Source organism: Anabrus simplex, chromosome 3 (assembly GCF_040414725.1).
Source record: "Anabrus simplex isolate iqAnaSimp1 chromosome 3, ASM4041472v1, whole genome shotgun sequence".
NCBI lineage: Eukaryota > Metazoa > Arthropoda > Insecta > Orthoptera > Tettigoniidae > Anabrus > Anabrus simplex.
Genome location: NC_090267.1, coordinates 264,788,927 through 264,804,884, shown reverse-complemented (window position 1 = coordinate 264,804,884; position 15,958 = coordinate 264,788,927).

Below are 15,958 nucleotides of genomic sequence, written 5' to 3'. Positions count from 1 at the left end.
AATTGTGCAATTGTTCCGGCCTGAAGCAGTGTTGCTCATTATGAAGCCAATTCTGCTAGAGGTGACCAGTTTATTTGGGATGCTCTCAATAATACATTTTTTGTGCATCCTAGGTGGAGGAATGTCTCTTATACACACAAAAAGAAGTTTTGCATAATACGGAATAGTATGGAAAATAAACATTTAGCCTTGTGTGTTGGCTTCTACAATGCCATCCATGATCTTGTAAAGTGTATCGTTTTGAAACATCCACGTGATCGTCCATTGTTTCGAGACCAATCATTTCTCCCACTTTCTACAGTCTACCAGCTCATGTCACTAGACAGCTCATGCCACAGCGTGGACGCATTCAGTGCATGTTCTTAGTCATATCGACGTGCCTAGACGTTCCATCAATCTGTTTAACTGGGCACACATCATCGCACTGATCCAACAAGGCCTAACTCAGACAGCTGTTGCAAACAGTCTTGGAGTGAACCAAAGTGACGTGTCGCGAGTATAGAGGAAGTATCAGCAGATACATTCTGCATCTGATCGTCTGAGAGCAGGTCATCTCCCTCCACAATAGCAGCTCAAAACCATTTTCTTGTGATACGTGCCACAAGTCGACCGATGGCTAACGCCACAGAGCTCCGTTCTGCTTTTGACGGGCTTCAAGGGTACAGGTTTTCACCCAGACTATCAGGAATTGTTTGTATGTGAGAGGCCTACACGCAAGGAGACCCTTCCATCATGTCCCCCTCCTTGACGCCACAGAACTGCTTGTCAGAGGTGGGCCCAAGCACACCGTGAATGGGGACGTGCATAGTGGTGTTTTGTGCTGTCCACAGACGAAACCAGGATCACTTTGCACCCTGACTGTCATCACGCAAGGATGTGGAGGCGTCAGGGATCTCGTGCAAGCTTCAGGATGTCCAAGAAGTGTATGCATTCTGCGGTAGATCAGTCAGGTTTTCGGCCAGTATCATGCTGGGATGGTGGATGCCGCTCGTGCCTATTGACGGTACAATGACTGGAGAGCGTTAAATTTGTGAGGTGCTGTGACAAATTGTGTGTGTATTCTGTGAAGAAATTGGTGATGGATTCATTCTTGTGGACAACAGTGCAAGACCACATTGAACGGAGGTGGTACAAAACTTCCTCCAGGAGTATGCCTTTGCGCGAATGGAATGGCCTGCGATGTCGCCAGACATGAACTGTATGGATCATGCCTAGGATATGCTGAAGCGTACTATTGCTCAACGACCACGCCCTCCCATAACCTGCCAAGAAATCATGGAGGCCGCCATCGAAGAGTGGGATCGCCTGCCTCGAGGACCTGGACAACTTGATCTGTGGTATGTCACAGCGAGTAAGAATCCTGCTGGACATCCACGGCCATGTTCCTTATTCAAACGTCACAGGATGGCAAGATTAAAAAACATATCAGTACCTTTTTAACAGGCCAAATGTATTTCTGTACGTTGTTTGTAATTTTCCTTTCACACGTGAATAAAGTCTGCAGGATATTTGTCAGAATGCAGTCTCTTTTGTAATAATAACCTAGCCTTCAATCCCACATAAGCTCAGCATCATGGCAAACAAGTGACATGCAAAATCTTTTGTGATGAGTATATTTACAGGTTTTGAGGAAATGTCTTGAAAACTGCGGGCATATTACCGTATATTCAGGTGTGAACTGGAACAAATTAAAACTTTGCGCTATATATGCTATAAAATATGACAGCAAGCTGCTGATGGAATTGGCAGTTGTGAGTTTGTTTTCTCTCATTTACACACTTCCATTTTTGGAACATGTGAATGTTATTTTTAATGAATGGCTTAACGTATGAATCAGTTATTGCTATTTGTCTTTTATTCTTGGTTTTTCTGTTGGCGTATATAAGGTATTAATCACAACATTTCCATATAAACCACACGAGCTTTCCAACAGTCGATAAGTCATTGTCGATAACTGTCAATAAAATGTTCTGAGTTCGCTCTTTTTGTGTTTGTTCCTGTTTGTTCATGACAAAATGGGTATGAAGGAGCATAGAAAATCCTATAATGGCTCTTTCTAATGCAAAATGATACTTCTGGCTTAAAAACACAGTGTATTTTTAGAACAGGTGCATATTGTATTTGCCAGTACATTTTTCTGGATTTTAGGATTTTAAAACTATTATGCATATTATATTCAAATACCAAACCAAACCAAACCCCATGGCACTACAGCCCTTGAAGGGCCTTGGCCTACCAAGCGACCGCTGCTCAGCCCGAAGGCCTGCAGATTACGAGGTGTCGTGTGGTCAGCACGACGAATCCTCTCGGCCGTTATTCTTGGCTTTCTAGACCGGGGCCGCTACCTCACCGTCAGATAGCTCTTCAATTCTAATCACGTAGGCTGAGTGGACCTCGAACCAGCCCTCAGGTCCAGGTAAAAATCCCTGACCTGGCCAGGAATCGAACCCGGGGCCTCCGGGTAAGAGGCAGGCACGCTACCCCTACACCACGGGGCTGGCTATATTCAAATACATACAGTATTTATAATGTGTGCTGCTCATTATAGCTAGCAGAATAAAAATCCACAGCAAGTGGCAAGGATAGGAATCGTGCCAGCTGCCGAAGCCTGTCGCACTCCTCTGGGGCAATGATTAATGAATGAAAGATAAAATGAAATTATATTGGTGAGTGTTGCTGGAATGAAATATAACGGGGAAAACTGAGTACCCGTAGAAAAATCTGTCCCGCCTCCACTTTGTTCAGCACAAATCTCACATGGAGTGACCAGGATTTGAACCACGGAACCCAGTGGTGAGAGGCTGGCGTGCTGCCGCCTGAGCCACGGAGGCTCTAGCTAGCAGAATATGTAGTTCACATTGAATTTCAGTATGTTAATTCTTGTTTGTAGTCATCATCTAACAAGTACAGAGCAAGCCTCAGTGAAGTTACTGGTTATTCTCTGTGCCGTATGTGGACACATGGATGATACAATAGCTGTCTGACCCATATAGCTCACCCAGTGATGTGATGGTCTCAGCTAGTCTGCAATAAGATTCCCTACAACATACAGTGTGAATGCTTTGTATACAACAACAACAATAATAATAATAATAATAATAATAATAATAATAATCGTATGGCCTCAGCTACTGTGTGCAGACATTTCATTTTGACGCCCTCTGGCTGTCTGCTCGTCAGTTTCGACGTTCCGTTTTACTCTAGGTCTACTAGATGGCAGACTGAGTAAACCGAAACTCTCTTGGGCGTCTATGGCTGAGATTTAATTAATTTTGTCGGGTAAACACCAAATGTGTCATCAGAGATCTTTTACAAGCCGACATCGTGCGACATGGAGTGTCAAATGGACTTTTTTCCGCTCTTCAAAAATCAGACTACCTCTGCCGGGTTTGAACCCGCTATCTTGGATCCGGAGGCCGACACTCTACCACTGATCCACAGGGGCAGCTTTATACAACAGTAATTGATTGGTTTAGTGAATTTCGTGGCTTCTGAATTAAATGTTGGAACAGTTTATTTTTGTATGCTGTAGATTTTTCAAACACAAACGTACTGGACAAGTGAGAAGAGAATTCTGTGAACAGTTTCTTGAAGCATGAGTGTCAGTGCATTACAGAATTAATAAGATGTGAATAAATTTAAAGCTGTGAGCTCAGTGCTAAACAAAAAAATTAATGAAACAATTGACTCTCTTAACAGACAAAAACATTTAGGATATTTCTGAAAGACTTGAGTGATTCCCCCAAAAGTCTTTCAGGCAACTGACTCACCAAAGTGAAATTTCATATTTTTCTGCACAGCTGGCAAAAAAGTTAAGCCCAAGAGATCCACTCACAAGGAAACATTACTGTGATTGATTTCTTCAGTCTGTCAACAGTAGTGAATTAAATTCTGAATTAGTGCTGTTTTCTGATGAGTCGTGGTTTTATTTGCAGTGACATTTAACTCCACAAAATAACCAGTGTTGTCAACGTGAGAATCCAAGAATAATTCATGAAACTGTACTTCATGATCTTTAAATAGGAGTTGTGTTCTGTTGGTGCTAAAGGAATTGTAGGGCCAATTTTTTTCAACAGCGCCATTAATTCTGATTGATACATAGAATTGATTGATAGTCAAGTTTTTCCCTCAACTGAGTGGACGGGAAAGGTCACTCAGATATTGTCAGCAAGATGGAGCTACAGCACATACTGCTCATAATTCAATTAATGTAGTGTGTGATGTGATGTTTTCGGAGACAGAATAATTAATGCAAAATTATGGCCACCTCGCTCTCCTGATTTAACACTTTGCGACTTCTATTTATGGGATACTTTGAAAGATAGTATACACAGTAGAACTAACCCCGAACCATAGTTGAACAGAAAAATGCAATTCACACTGAAATCTTGAAGATTCATGAGCCACAATTGCAGAGAGTGAACCACAGTATCATCACATACACACTACAACACTTCCGTTCAGGCTGTGGGAGAGCATTTTCAACAGTTACTGTAATGGGGTAAATTTTATTGTTTTTCAGTCTGATTTTCCATTGATTGAAGTTGATGGGTTTTCTACGGGCATATGGGAATGGTGTGACAGTGACCACACACTCATGAACAGACACATGACATGCAGCAAGGACAGCAACCCTTGCAGGATTCTCCCAGTATTATCCTAGATAAACCCTAGCATAGTTGCCGATAATCTCTTTGCCCATAAAATAACTATCACTCGCAAAACCATGGCCTAAAATTATTTCCAGACGGACTTGACATGACTTCACACGGTCTACCTGCAACTTTTGGTTGTGTAGATTTAATAAAATTGTTTTCAGGAATGTTATGTTAGTGTGTGCTAACGTTACAAGTATTGGGGTAATGCAGGTATAGTTGCTCATCCTTACACTTAAACTTAATGATCATGCTTTTGCTCTTTTGTGAAACTACTTTATTCTGATGGGTTAAAAGAAAATCTTGTCCTCTCATTACTCTGTGTTGTGATATTCTTCTGTGCCACATTCTTTTGCAACAGAACTGCAAGAAGCTAGGAGATTAGTGTCTGTTGTATATGTTGGTAGTGTAAGTGCGAGTTATATTCATGGAAACTTTTGTGAAAGGACATTTTATTTGCTGATAGACATTTATAAAAGAGTATTTAAAATGTCCTGTTGTGATGCCCAGTTCTATAAATCTACAAATCCATCTCAATTATTTAAATTTACAAGTCATTGTGTTCTTAATGTTATGTCTTAATATTTGTCCCTGTAGATTCTGTATCTGTTTTAAAACATGTTGCCTGTTGCAGATACAAGTTGTTTGAATATTTTTATAAAAATGTAAATAAAAACTGTTACAATACTGTTTTGTTTTTTTAATTGAAAGTTGTGTATCTTTTATTTGATCCTTCCTCTTTTATCAGTCATCGAGAAGAGAATGAAAGTTCGGTTTTAAAAAATCTGCAGGTATTCATTGAAAATAACCATTTGACAACTCCAGATAATAGGTGGAGATTTGGCCAGCATTGAAACTGAAAAATCTAGGAAATCATGGAATTTGAAAGCATATAAAATGTCTTACAGACTCAATCACTGCCAGATCAAACTCCAGAGAGGTATTTGATTGTTACTGAAAAGTATCTGTGAAAATGTTTGCAGGTGATCTTTTCATTTTGAGCACAAACCATTATTCATAGTAAAGCATGACACCTGACATAATTTTAAAATATTATTTCTGTTTCCGGCATAAGATGGGACAGAGAGATACTATAGGTGGTGAAATTGTTGATGACATAATTCAGACATCATCAGTAAAACCCTATTAATACACTCCTGAATGGACTGTGGTTTGAAATTTGTAATAAACGGTGGGTTCAAACCACACTGTTGGCAGCCCTGAAGATGGATTTCCATGTTTTCTCACTTTCACACCAGGCAAATGCTGAGGCTGTACCTTACTTAAGGCCTCGGCCACACCCTCCCCACTTCTAGGCCCTTCCTATTCGATCGTCGCCATAAGACCTATCTGTGTTGGTGCGACGTAAAGCAAATTGTAAAAAGAAAGAAAAAAAAGGGAATATTTCATGAGATGGAGAAAGCTATTTCACACCACTTAATTGGAAATGTATTTAAGTACGGTATTATTAGTAACTTTGCTGGCCACATAGGGCAAACTGGGCGTAGCTTCAACGTCAGATATTAGGAACACCTTAACGCTGTAAAATATCACAGATTCTCAGCGGTAGGTCAACATATCCATGAGTACAAACATAAGTTCACAGACATAGATAAAGACCTCGAGATCATGGAAATACTTTCTAAGGGACAGAAGCTTGACATTACTGAAGCATGTCTAATACATATAGACCAATACTATAACGCTAACCTTAATTCGAATGAAATTTCGGAAAAACCCAAGGTACTGTTTGACGTTTTGATTCTATTACTTAACAAGCTAAAAATTCCAGAAAATTCGAATGCGTTCCGAATGCTACGTAACAACTTTGCGTACTATTGTCTTCGTCCACAACGCCCCCCGGACCCTCTCCTAAAAGTTCATGTTTCTAGAAACATCCCCTTTGCCGCCCCTACTTCTCCTTCACTAGCGCTTCGTCACACAGCACAAGATATTCGCACACACACTCATCGCGCGGTAGCCGTCACGCGAAGTACACAGCTGTAGAGGTGAGTCAGCCGTATCAACAGTTAGATTCAATCAGCTTCTTTATCAATTTTCTCGCTTTTCTTTTACTATTGGGTTTCATCATTGCAGGGTTCCCATTAAACTGAGAAGATAAGTCCGCCTAACAACTGTAGGACAAATTAATTACAGTTCCAACCACGCATAAAGCAATAAAAATACGAAGTTTTAGTACTTAATAAATATAAGAAGACGGCTCAATTTTCAACAATTATATTATATATAATGAATTTTATCTAACAAAAGCAGCTAATATACAAATGAAATTAACATTTTAACATCAAATAGACTGCATGCAATTTTAATTCCTCAATTTTAAGTGCGCATTCTAATTAGACAGTACGAGAGCATAGAATTACAGACATTAAGGAATGTGAAGACAACTCATCAACCAGATGAGAAAAATTTTATATTCATGACTTACAAGAATTCTCTTGTTACATATTAGGGATATTTGATATAGCATAATAGATGTTTAGGATTTAACCAATAAATATTCTGTTGTATGTAAATATGTAGGCCTATATGTATGAGTTAAGTATGACAATATTTTGTTTAATATTTAGATCGCCAAGTTTTTTTCACATTTTCTAAATCAGCTGATGATGGTGACATAATAGAGCACCGAAACATGTACTGTAATAAATAATGTTGTAAATATCATCCAACAACATTGTATTAAGTATTGAAAAGGTGGAACCTGATAGACTTTAATTAATTGTTGTTGGAAGGCAGAAATGTGAGTGCTACGCCTTTGAGATGCATTTTTCAGATGAGCTGGACAATTACAGGTGAAAAACAAGATTTTGTGAGTGTTTCAATCATTTTTGGTCTGTCTTAGCCAAGTGACAAGTAAGTCGCCAGTCATCGAGGGACATGGTTGGTTCTTGTAACTGTGGCATTTTCTCAGATCCATCGGCATTTTCAGCCGTAAGTATAGTGACCCTTAATTTCCTACTGTAAAATTTCTCTCCTTTGAATATACATAGCTTGTCTGGCACTGGTTGAAAGAATAAACCACAACCATCTCCTTTTTAAAGTATTGTGCGGTGCAAAATTACTAATGAGTGTAGGAAGAACTTCACTTTGCCAGCCATGTACATCACTGTCGCTGAATGACTCGCAATTGATTTGCTGGTACACTGTGTCACGCTTTTGCTTGAAACTATCAAGCCAACCATTGGAAGCAGAAAAATCTGCTGAGTTTGCCTGCTATTTCTCGTGCTTTCGCTCAAATAATTGGGCCACTTAATGGAACTGATACATCATTGGATTCATTAACACACTGGCTGACACGCATGTGCGTCATTGTATATGATCCGGTTTTGCTTGTCTTTACTGGTGAGCGCAGTGATTGGGCTTTGTTTTTCTGCAACAGCACTCAGATTGAGGTTCAGGTTATTGGTTCGTGACCTGTTGCTTTCAAACGTGGTGTGGTAATGGACGAAAGTGGCAGTGACAATTCTACTGGTACTTCAAATTCCAACACATAAAGTAAATGCAAAAGGCATCTCAATGAGACCACAATGAATGATTAACCTTTATTTTCTCCTGATCTGTACAGTAAAAAACCTGATGAATCTCTTTGGAGAAAATAATAATATTATTTGCTTTGCGTCCCACTAACTACTTTAGTTTTCGGAGACGCCGAAGTGCCAGAATTTAGTCCTGCAGGAGTTCCTTTACATGCCAGTAAATCTAGCGACACGAGGCTGGCGTATTTGAGCACTTTCAAATATGACCGGTTTGAGCCAGGTTTGAACCTGCCAAGTTGGGGTCAGAAGGCCAGCGCCTTAACCATCTGAGCCACTCAGCCCAGCGGACACAAAAATAACGATAGAACAAAATTACAAATAAAATGTTAATAACATTTAAAAATGCTTCTGTTGACCGTGTGGCCGCATTTGTATCCCTCATAACTGCCCTATCCATGGAGATACTAGCCAGAGCAATCATCCTTTCATCTCTCCTCAAGGATGCCCAGTAAGACGATCCCCCCTCCCCACTGCGGATATCCACCAGCGGGGCCGCCTATCTTATCACTCCCGACCTACCACAATCATCTCACGAGTAGGTTAGGTCCCCTAACCGTGGGAACACGTGCGTTCACACCCCACTCCTTTCCCTCCCACGGTTAGCCAGTAGTGGGAAAATCCTCCTTTACGTGCATTGAGTAGAGTGTTTTAGTTGTCATGCTATTATACATGTCTTGCCTACATATCAGAATCACACACTATCTAGTTCTTGATCTCTATTCACTTCACATGACTGAGTTTTTGTTTTTATTGTAGCTGTTTATCGATTCCTAACTCTACCCAAAAACTTACTCATACATTTCTTTGCAAGCTGTCGGTAAATGAAAATCCTGTCTTTTATCACCTTATAATATACAAACCGTATTATCATTTAACTTAGTCCAACCCCTATTCAATATATTCCTAACATCCACCATATTAAGCCTCTTCTCTCTAACTTGTTCACGTTAGCCACTTTCACATTCAATACTTGATGTATCCTCATAAACATCTTTAGGGTTGCTCTCTTAGTACATTCGGGCACTAGCTCTTGTTCTACGAAGTCTCTTGCCCTCTTTATCACATATCTCCAGTAAACACCACTCCTCCTCTCCCATTCTATATCATAATAGTCCCCTAAGCCCAGCCTTTATAAAGCATTTTTCATCTTATCTACCCAATAATCACCATAATTGCTCTCTTTTGATACTGGTAAGTGGACTGTATAATTATGTCTTTTCACGAGAGTTTAATCCTGATGTAAACATGGTATGTCCACGCTTCCGCCAAAGAAAGAGTTGTAATTCACTGAGCGTGTAATACCGACCTCCACCTCGTCAAAGTCTCGTGTTCGGACGTACAGGGCTGCGCATCGCATACGATAACAGTGCGAAGATCTGAATAAACGACTAAACCTGGATTCTGTTCACTTAGTTTATTGAACACATTCACATTGCACTGCCTACATTTACTTCTGAGCGGTTTTCCTCTTTTGTGCTTCACTACACGCGATGGTCCATTTCTCTCACTATGAATACTGACTCACTGACTGCTGCTGCAAGATGCAACACCTTATCTCCACACTGTACAGCTTGGAACTTTCCTCCACTACGAGAAGGCTTCCTGTATTACACCACGCATTGTGTACATTTCTCGTTATTTAATCACTTTAAATATATATATATATATATACACTGATACCGGTACAGTATATATGACAACCATATTTTAATTTGATAACTGCATAGCCTTTGGTGGTGCTATTTGAGGATCCAACCAGCCTCTGGGCTGATGACCTAACAGACAGACATTTTAATTTGATTACGTACTCTTCCAAACTCTCTAAATATAATTAAACTAAAAATAAAATTAATGCGACGTTCTACTTTTCTTCGAGTTCGCATACAGTCGAGTGAGTGCGACGGTTGCTTCTCCAATCAACTACGTCTATATCCACATACAAAGGCAAGGAGCTCCGCCTATTTGTTTACATCTGAATTAAACTCTCGTGAAAAGCAGTATAGACCCCCTTCACCTTTTCTCAATCTACACCAGTAAATAAACACCCTTTTTGAAATGTCTATCTTGATAAACACTTTACACATAACACTTGCACCTACACTAGTGGAACAAAACGGTAACTTCAGAACAATTGTGCTGAACTTACTCTCTTTCTCTTCCAATACTCTGCTCTCTTACTCCAAATCTCTGCCCCGTACAGCATTCTACTCTTCACCACTGCGTTAAACACCATTCTTTGTATACCATAATCTACACTCCGAAATTTATTTTCCAATATCCTTATTATAGAGAGTGCTGCTGACCCTTTCCATTTGGCTCACCTAATTTGTTCTACCCAGCTACCATTTCTACTTGTCAGGCCCAGATACTCCAGTTTATCTACCACTTCTATTTCCTTCCCATTTATTATCCATTTCTTCCTAAGTTTCTTTTTATTACCTTTCCTACATACCATCATCTTTGTATTGCTACTGTTAATCTTCAATGACCATTTCTTCGCAAAACTACAAACAACGCCCTGTGGGTGGGGGACGCACATGTAGAATATACCCGCGGTATCCCCTGCCTGTCGCAAGGGGCGACCTAGGCGCGGACATGGATTGCGGTTTGGTACAATGTGTTGGACCTCCTGTGGATGGGAGGGGCTGAATACATTAACAGGTAATCCCTGCCTGTCGTATAAAGGTCATGTGGCCATGGTCCCCTCATTTTTTTGGGGGGGTTAGTTGTAGACCATTTCAAAATTTTTGATGTGCGTGCTGCTCGGAAATGGGCCTCTTTCGTGTGCAGTTACGCCCAAAAACCCGATTTGACCACCCAAGGATCTTGCGGGTGGGAGCGTCATGTACCCTTGCAGTAGTATTCGCCTGACAACACAGGTCCTCGCACAGCCAAATGCCAGAAGGACATATTATTTATTCTTTTTCTCTATATATAGTGCTCTGTACACGCTATGGGGTACATGTTAGTGCGGGTGACTGGAGGAAGGGAGTCCTAGTGCTCATTGCCTCAGTCATCCCGTATTAGACATCGTCCAACATCGGACCCTGGGCAGTACCGGCTATGACCAGGTGGGTATTGCCTTGACAGCTTGGTTCGGCTACAAAGACCCCTGATCGGAGTGGGTGGCATTCTGGGAGGATGATTTCGGGCATGGCTTTGAAACGAAGTCGCCCAACCCAAGGTGGTCCCCCACCGAAGTATTCAACTCCCTGGGAACATGCGCAGCGTGCACGAATGGGATCCAGCTTCCCTAAGTTTCTGGTTACTACCAGAACCGATGGGCATGATGTTAAGCTGGTAAAATCGGTCCTTTTTAGTAGACACACTGAAGGCATCTACGGCGAACCTGAAGATCTCAAGAAAATGCTTTTGAAGACTCGTACAGCACTGCAAGCCGATCAGTTGCTTAAGTGCGCCCACTTTGGCGAAATCCCCGTCAAAGTGGAGGAGCACAAATCCTTGAATCTGGTTCGCGGAGTAATCTTTCACCGCGACCTTATTTTGAACACTGAACGACGAGTTGATGCAAGACATGAAGAACCGTGGCGATGACACACGTCCGGCGCATTACACGCAAGGTCAACGGTGAACACGTTGCCACTGGTGCCTTCACTGTCTCTTTCAAGTTGTCAGTAATACCAGAGAAAGTCAAGGTCACAACTTATCGTTGCGATGTGAGGCCATACATCCCGCCTCCTATGTGATGCCAGAGATTCGGACATACGGTATCTCATTGTTCGAATCAGTCTGTGTGTGGTATAGTGATGGGTCGAACTAGCTCTTTTGAGGGAGCTAGCTCATTCGCTCCCGCTCCTAACTGAGAGTCGTTCAAAAGAGTCGACTCTTGGGAGCGGGAAGGTAGGAGCGAGCCAGGAAGTCAGAGGCCGCTCTCCGCTCCAGGTTCGTTCGTTCGTTCATTCGTTCATCCGGTTTAGGGCAGACGGCTCTTTATGACTTCCGGTCGCTCTGTATGACTTCCGGGAACGAACGATATAGCGCAAATAGTTTATATTTTCCACAACAGATGGCAGCACAACGTCTAGTTCAGAAAGCTTCTCTTGAAATAAGCAATGCACTCCTGGCAACATTGGCAAATAATCTAACGATAAAGCTTTATATACAGTAACGAAGAAATGTTTAACAAATATGCAGTATTAATGGATAACATCTAATATTACTTTGCCCATGTTCTTTTCTTCTTAAAATGATGCTTTTCAAGACTGAATGCACCGTGACGAGACGTATGTTCATGATATTGGCAATACTTACACGTTAATAAATAATTGTTTAAGAATGTAATGGGATGTAAGTTACTATAGTATACACTAAGCCATGAGTTTTTTATTCAGAAGCGCCCAAAATAGCGTGATTTTACATCTTCTAGATTAATCATGACTCCCGTCTTTATTTGAAGGAGCGAGATGGTGCGAGATAGTTCACCTTTTGCACAACAGATGGCAACACAATGTACAGTTTGGTACGCTCAACGAGCTGGGTACGCTACTCTTGGAATAAAACAAATGTACAGTTTACATTTCACTCAAAAGATGTCATCAGAATATCCTCTTTCGACTGGAGCTGCAGAAAGTTTCTCACTTGACACTCCGCGTTGGGACAACAGATTCTTTCATTCATTAATGCAGCGTAGGAAACATAGCTGATTAAACGCGATCTTTAACGAAAATAATGGAAACTACTATCAGCACAAATGTACATATAACCAAGTATACTACAGTACGCATAGCATTTTGCCTATTTTTCGTGTACAGTATGGTCACACTCTCTTCTATTTTTTTTTTTTCAAGAACGATTAAACCGTATGAGTCGTATATGTTCAATATATTGGCATTCCTTACACTATCTAAACTTACTTCTTCTTCTTCTTCTGCTTCGACCACTTTTCCTACACTTGTGGGTTCGCGGGTGCGAACTGTTTCGCAAATGTGGATTTGGCCCTGTTTTATAATAAGTAATAATGTTACTGGCTTTACGTCCCACCAACTACATTTACGGTTTTCGGAGACGCCGAGGTGCCAGAATTTAGCCCCGCAGGGTTTCTTTTACGTGACAGTAAATCTACCGACACAAGGCTGACGTATTTGAGCACCTTCAAATACCACCGGACTGAGCCAGGATCGAACCTGCCAAGTTGGTGTCAGTAGGCCAGCGCCTCAACCGTTTGAGTCACTCAGCCCGGCTGGCCCTGTTTTATGACCGGATGTCCTTCCTGACGCTAACCTTATGCGGAGGGATGTAATCAATATTGCGTGTTTCTATGGTGGTTGGTATTGTGGTGTGTTGCCTGAATATGAAGAGGAAAGTGTTGGGACAAACACAAATACCCAGTTCCCGAGCCAGAAGAATTACATTCCCGACTTGGCCGAGAATCGAATCCGGGACCCTCTGCAGCGAGGGCCTCAATGCTGACCATGCAGCTAAGGAGTCGGACTTCTTACACGTCAATAAAAAATTATTTGAAAATGTACTGCGGTATACACGTTGGTATGAGTTATTTAGCCTATATTTTAAAGCCAAAACTAGTGTTATTTTCTATTTGCCTTAATTCGATTTAAAACTACGGTATATTATTTTATCCACTGTACAGTAAAACCGAAAGATTTTGGCAATATATTAATTCATAACTACGAACTCATTTAAGAAACAGATGAGTATTTATCAGAGTATTTCTTAATTATTTCAGACAGAATAAAACTACGCCGTTTCTACTTGCCGAGTGGTATATTCAGTATTCTGGATAGCGACTGTTTGTTCGTGCTTAGTTGAGGTTAGTTAACTCGAACTTCGTGTCGTTTATTTGCTCCTAACCTACTGGATCTATACTAGACCCTACATCCTTCATAGATTATGAGTGCATACAGGAAGTGAACAGGTAAGTATTGCTCAATAACATGTTGTTTATTTTATTTCATTGTTTCGTTACGTTGCAAGTTGCCAGAACTATGGCACAAAAACGTACCTAACAAACAACCCACAACCACTGCACTCAGAGCACTGACTGAATGCGGGAAGAGGCTAGACTGGGCAGCCTATAAAAAAGAAAGCGGCTTCAGTACGTCACGTGATTATCTGAGGCATGGCATTGGCTAGAAATGAACGAGAGTCGATGTGACGAGCTAGCTCTTTCTTGGAGTCGCTGCTGATAAAAGAGTTGGCTCGTGCTAGCTCTCAGGGAGCAAGGAGGGAGCTAGCTCATACAAGAGTCGACTTGTAATTGAACGACTAGCTGTTGATAAAAGAGTCGGCTCGTGCTAGCTCTCAAGGAGCAAGGAGGGAGCAAGACCGACTACAATAATATCAGACCTTAATGTTTCTATCGATTAGGAGGAAAATGGCGACTTCGTGGGCGAGCGTTTGAGACATGTGGTTGGTTCATATCTGTGTTTACATTTTGTTAAAGAGTGTTATTTTGATCGAGTTATTGAAGTATAAAGTATAGATTTGGTAAAATAGTAATCTATAACGGTTTGTCAGTATGGTGTTTTGTTAGAAATTTATATGATGGTATTTTTAATGCATAATAGTATTTATATTGTCGTGCTGTAACATAGCACAAAATGGGTCGTTCCTGCTGCGTTCGTGGTTGTAGATCTAATTATACCGTTGCTGAAGCTTTTAAATTCCCTGAAGATAGATCTCTACAGGAGAAATGGATAAGGAATATTCACTGAGAAAATTTGGAAGTCAAAGACCGAACTATCGTAGGCTATGTGTGTAACCAAAATTTGTGGTTAGGGAAGATCTCTTTCCAACCGATAACGGTGAGCCTATTCGTTTTAGTTTTCTCATTCAGTCGGAGTAATTTCATGTAAATTGACGATAAGTATTAGTTTCTATGTAGAATATAAGTGTGTGAGTGTATTTATATGGGTCACTGGTCACTAGGATCTGGAATTATACGCAGTCATGTGAGAATATATTAGTTTTGATCGTGTTGTGAACCGGATTTAAATCGAACTATGGCAATGCCTCTCATACATCTATTCTTAAGTTCTCTAAGGAATAAAACATTAAGAGAGAAGTGGATTAGGAACATACATCGTGAATATTTCTACAAAACAGTAGTGTGCATATGTCATCTGAGAGTAATTCTGAGATTAGGGAAGACTATTTTTTCTAATTCTAAATGGTTGACCTATTCGTATTCCTCGAAAAAACAATTCATTTAGATATTGATAATTGATATGGTGATGTTCCTTCAGTGTCTATGTGCTTCAAAGTGTCGTGTGATTTAGATGCAATTGTATTTTGAAAGAATCTGTGCTTGCCTGCGGGAACATTTGGCTAGATCTTGGTGTATGACAAAACTTATAGTGTGATAGATGGAGCAATCTGAACACTGTTACACAGAAGAAATAGTGACTTGCAGGGATGGTGGTGGTGGTGGTGATTATTGTTTTAAGAGGTAATACAACTAGGCAACCATCCTCTGTATAACACTAATCACAGAGAAAGAATGGAATGGGTCCGACACTTCGAAAAATGAAGGTATCGGCCGAAGGAAGACAAGGGCCACGAAGGGCATGAAAATGAAAGACTCCGTAGGCATCCATACGTAATACCATCGGGGTCATAAAAGAACAAGTGTTGACCAAGGGAGGCCGGATATGATAGATGAAAGTGAGGAGCCTGGCACAAGTAAGTGGAAGCAATGCTAGGACTCAGCTGAGGGCCCCATGGTCGCTCCAGAGTTCAGAGCCCTGGGGCGCCTTTTAGTCGCCT